Below are 5,611 nucleotides of genomic sequence, written 5' to 3'. Positions count from 1 at the left end.
GGAACGCCTCTGGACTGGAGAAATGCCCTCCGGAGCCTGAACACTCTGGACTGGAGAAGCTCTCCAGACGGGAACGCCACGGCGGCCCGGACTGCCTGAAACAGCAGTGACATTTCCACCAAAAGCCCTTTGGTCGGAAACTCAATCCAGAATCGAGTTAAAGTTCTCAGCTCACCCTTTAAATACCACAGGGAAACAGTCTTTAAACCACGACCGAAATGAAGACAAGCCGCCAGACTGTTCTCCACAAAACACCTCCCGACGCCTGGGCCTGGCCGTACCAACGGCCCCACGGCCCTTCACCAGGAGCCAGCTGGCCGGAAGCCGTCCCTCCAGGACAGGACCACAGGGAGCTGGATGACCTTCACGGAGGCGGGACGGCGGCGCCACGACCGTCCCGAGAATCCTTGGCGCTTTTGAACAGAGTGAGGCAGGTTACACAGCCAGGCTCCAGAGGGCGCGTCCCACATTCCTGGGTTCGGCTGCTGTGGGGGTGACACCCTCCTCAGCGGTTTGCACACGCCTCAAGGCCCCGGGGGTCAGGTCGGTGCCACCACAGCACGACTCGTGGGCAGCCACATTTGGAGCCTGAACGACACTTTTCATGGTTCCTACTGAGTGAACAAGGACCGGGGGCCGGGAGGAGGCTGCCTATTGCTGGAAAAGGGGTGGGTGTGAGCAGTGAACTGAAGCAGAATTGGGTGAGAGGCGCAGCCCGTCCTCTGATGGGGACATCCGAGGCTCACGGTCTCATTACGAAACTGTCATCTGTTTAATTTAACAGCCAAGCCAAGCCTATTGGTCCTACAAATCCAAGGAAACTAGTTCAGATTTTCTAGATGTTCCAGAACCACCCCCAGAGGCCCCTTGCTCCTCTGTGATGCTGGCCTGCTGCCTGCATATTTAATGGTCCTCTGAATTCAAAACCTGCGACTATCATCCCATTCCATCCCATTCTTATGGAAGATTGCCACGCCTGTCCCATGTTGTAAAATCACAGCGCATTCACTGTGAGGAGAATGGGGCAGGAGCTGGCATCCCATCCTGGCGCACCGCACCGCAAAGCTGCCATCAACACACAGCAAGGACGGACCAAGCCACTGGGAGGTGTGCTCGATGGGACACTCTGGAGACTCGCTAACAAGAGCCCCAGCCCCGGAAAAGCTCGTCACAGCCAGCGCACGGGGGAGGTTGCAAGTCGGGACACCGCCCAGGCCAGCACAGCGGCCAGGTCCCAAGACCCTCCCAGACCCTCTTCAGAGCTGGCCTGAGTGGAAGCCACGTGCCCCGTGCTCTGAGGGCAGGGCATGGGGCCCTCACCCGGCTAAGGCTGCTCTTCTGTCTTCTCTCTTCCGTCGGGAAGCAGTGGCGAGGAGCAGGTGGCATCTGGGCTCAGGGGAGCATTTCCAGAGCTACAGGATGGGGGCCACCCGCAAGCCACAGTGAGCTGCCCCCCCAGCCGACCCCCGTCACCCCCACACCCAGCAATGAGAAGACATAGCACCCACCGCGTCCACGCACCTGCAGAAAGCGTTGAGGGGAGGGGCGAGACGTGGGTGCCCAGCCTGGTGTTCATGAGTGTTGCTGAGAGAGCAAACTGCTTCTGATCAGCAGACAGTGCCAGACCCCGGTGCTCCGCTCTGTCCCCCATCAGTGTCCACCCAGGTACCAGCTAGCGGGGTGGCGTGACTAACTCTGACGACCTCCCCGGAGCCAGTGATGCCCCCACACAGCCCCGCGGCAGCCCTCCCAGAGGGAAGCCACGACCCCACCTCCAAATCACACTGAGCTGCTTCAGCAACGCTTCCCCGGTTGCAGGCGCTGGTGTCCCCGGTTTACTTCTGAACAGATTCCTTGTGGCCACCATCAGGGACAGAATGCCTACGGCGGCGAGGGACAACCACAGAACTTTGGGAAATCCAGGTATTTTCTGGGCTTTTCCATCATTCACTTCAGTGCAAGCCACAGACAGGCAGGGGCTGCTCAGGATGGCAGAAAACTATGTTTTGACATAACGCATCCCCCCCTCCAAGTGCTGCAGCCTCTCTATCATCCAGTCCACAGCCCGACCAGCAAAGGATGCTGACAACTTCTAAACCGCATTTACAGAAAACAAAAAGGGCAAGTTTTTTGTTTTGTTTTGTTTTGTTTTGTTTTGAGACGGAGTTTCGCTCTTGTTACCCAGGCTGGAGTGCAATGGCACGATCTCGGCTCACCGCAACCTCCGCCTCCTGGGTTCAGGCAATTCTCCTGCCCTAGCCTCCTGAGTCGCTGGGATTACAGGCACGCGCCACCATGCCCAGCTAACTTTTTTTGTATTTTTTAGTAAAGACAGGGTTTCACCATGTTGACCAGGATGGTCTCGATCTCTTGACCTCGTGATCCACCCGCCTCAGCCTCCCACAGTGCTGGGATTACAGGCTTGAGCCACCGCGCCCGGCCCTGTTTTTTTTTTTTTTGACTGAGTTTTACTCTTGTTGCCCAGGCTGGAGTGCAGTGGCACAATCTCGGCTCACTGCAACCTCCTCCTCTGGGTTCAAGCAATTTTCCTGCCTCGGCCTCCCAAGTAGCTGGGATTAGAGGTGCCGGCCACCATACCCGGGTAATTTTTGTATCTTTAGTAGAGATGGGGTTTCATGTTGACCAGGCTGGTCTCAAACTCCTGACGTCAGGTGATCCACCTGCCTCAGCCTCCCAAAGTGCTGGGATTACAGGTGTGAGCCACCACGCCTGGCCCAAAAGGGCAAATTCTTACAAGAGAAGTGGAAAATTTAGAATATTAAAAATGAGGCCAGAGCATAAGAGAAATTAACAGAAGACCCAGCAACCAGCTTCACCTGGAATTAGTCACAGATATACTAAAATTTGAGATGGGGCTGGGCGCAGTGGCTCACATCTGTCATCCCAGCACGTTGGGAGGCCGAGGCGGGTGGATCACCTGAGATCAGGAGTTGGAGATCAGCCTGGCCAACATGGTGAAACCCCATCTCTACTGAAAATATAAAAATTAGCGGGCTGTGGGAGCACACACCTGTAGTCCCAGCTACTTGGGAGGCTGGGGAAGGAAAATTGCTGGAGTCTGGGAGGCGGAGGCTGCCGTGAGCGGAGATCACGCCTCTGCACTCTGGCCTGGGGAAGACAGCAAGACTCTGTCTCTTAAAAAAGCAAACAAACAAAAAACCCAAAAACATACAGCCCCAGGAGTGCCGAGTATGCCCTCACCCCACCTTCAGGGTTTAGGGCACACTCAGAATGCAGAGGACACAGCATTCTCAGTGCAGGGAGGGGCCCTGGGAAGAAGCCAGAACCACGCAAGGCCCCAGCCCCGCGGCCACCCCACCATGTGCTCGGGGCTCACCTCCCGAAAGGGGACCCAGAACAAAGACGCCCAGAGGAGGAAGGGGAAAAACTGCCAGGGTCACCAAGGCCAAGTGGGGTGTGTGTTCCCCAAGGTCAGACGCTGGCACCAGGTCCCGCTGCTTGGCTGCCACAGCGAAATCTATGTCTCCCAGCAAGCTGTGCCCTCTGACCCATCGGCTGCACACGCAGATCCCCAAAGGCTTCCTGGACAGAGCCACACCACGGGAAGCTATCGGGTGCAGACACAGCAGGAAAAGCACAAACACATCCTTTCGCCTCAGTCCAATGGCTTTTTTTTTTTTTGAGACAGGGTCTTGCTCTGTTGCCCAGGCTAGAGGGCAGTGGTGCGATCACGGCTCACTGCAGCTTCAACCTCCCAGGCTCAAGCGACCCTCCCACCTCAGCCTCCTGAGAAGCCGGGACTATGGGTGCACACGTCATCATGCTCAGCTAATTTCTGGTAGGGACGGGGTATCACCACATTGCCCAGGCCCCCAGAGTGATTCTTAATTACCAAGACGAACCAGCCAGACCTGGGGTGCTGCACAGGAGCCGGGTGTGTGGAGGGTCCCTGCCCTGAAGGAGCGTATAGACCATCTGGGAGCACCCAGAGGAAACAGAAAGCGCCCAAGCCCTTAGGTGAAAGGCGATGGAGGGGAGGGACGGGAGGCCTGGGGCTCCCCCTTTGACCACACCCACAGGGGCGCACCCAGCCTGTCCCTCCTGACGCCCACGAAACGTGCCCTGCGGTCCCTCTGGCCGGCCGGCTGTGGGAGGCCCATGTGCCCTGCCTCTGCCTCCTGAAAAGGCCCAGGGGTTAGGTCAAACCCAACCATTTCTGCCGACAAGCACACTTTTGCATTTGAGGAGGGTCGGAGGCCAACATTTTGAAGCATAAATCATGCACACTCTGCCTGCACCATTTTGTTTGAATTCACAACAGCTGCGTGAGTGAGCGCCTGGACCCCGTTTTTCAGACGTGGAACATGAGGCCACAGGACGCCCGTGAAGCCCAGTGCCCACAGCACATGCTGCCTGTCCCAGCTCGGCCCAGGCCTCCCTTCCAAGACCAAAGCCCTCTAACCCCACAGCTGGCCACAGAGCACGCGGAATGAAGAGGCAGTGAACGCTGCCTTCCACGCGTGTCTTCATCAGCCAAGCAGGTCCAGTCGGCACTCGAACCAATGCAAAAACGCGAAAATATTTCAGTGCTCATGAAAACCAACTTGTAAAATTACCGCAGAGCAGCGTAAAGAATCAGATACTCGATATTTAAGGGCGGTGGCGATAAAAATCAGACTCACTTCCCAAACCCCAGCACCAGGGGCAGCCGGCACGTCCCTGATTTCACTCAATACCCGGGAAACCAGGCGCCCACACCGCTCAGCACGCACCCGGGGAACACAGCCCTGGGGCTCCACATCCCGAACCCGGGACCTCACTCACCCTCACACTCTCACGCTCACCCCTCACTCACCCTCACCCCTCACTTCACCCCCTCACTCACCCTCACCCTCACCCTTCACCCCCTCACTTACCCTCACCCCTCACTCACCCTCACCCTTCACCCTCACTCACTCAGTCTCACCCGCATGCTGAGTGCCAGCGCCAGGTTCACCCACGGGCCCAATGTTTGTGCGGGAACAGAAGGCAGCTGGCTGGGGCTGGCTGGGGTGGGCTTTGTTTTTGTTTTTGTTTTTTTAACTCTGAAAGCTAAATGCCTCCTCCGTCTTGCCATGAAGTCAGTAAGTCTGGGGTGAGCCCGAAACGGCAGTGGCAGAACCTTTGGCCATATCTTGGCGGGTGCATCATCACTTGTGTTCAGCTGGGGACATTTATGCTTTAAACACAAATCCGACGCATCTTTTAAAAGTCACAGATCGGCCGGGCGCGGTGGCTTAAGCCTGTAATCCCAGCACTTTGGGAGGCCGAGGCGGGTGGATCACAAGGTCAAGAGATCGAGACCATCCTGGTCAACACGGTGAAACCCCGTCTCTACTAAAAATACAAAAAATTAGCTGGGCATGGTGGCGCGTGCCTGTAATCCCAGCTACTCAGGAGGCTGAGGCAGGAGAATTGCCTGAACCCAGGAGGCGAAACTCCGTCCCAAAAAAAAAAAAAAAAAAAAGTCACACATCACCTGCATTATCCAGCGAAGGTGATGTGAGGTGAGGCCCCCAGTGTGATCGGCAGCCACCTCCCCATCTCCCTTCCACCGCCGCCCCGTCTCCCTTCCACCGCCGCCCCGTCT

General features: G+C 56.9%; 1 protein-coding gene across 1 annotated transcript in view; it reads right to left on the bottom strand.

Annotated features, from left to right (window-relative positions):
* ZBTB46 (zinc finger and BTB domain containing 46) overlaps window positions 1-5,611 on the bottom strand; it is a 56,908-nt gene that overhangs the window by 27,762 nt on the left and 23,535 nt on the right.

This window comes from Sapajus apella, unplaced genomic scaffold (assembly GCF_009761245.1).
Source record: "Sapajus apella isolate SASKATOON/1434 unplaced genomic scaffold, GSC_monkey_1.0 scaffold96, whole genome shotgun sequence".
Taxonomy (NCBI): Eukaryota; Metazoa; Chordata; class Mammalia; order Primates; family Cebidae; genus Sapajus; species Sapajus apella.
Note: the sequence above shows the minus strand (reverse complement) of the source record. Positions and strands in the feature narration are given on the sequence as shown.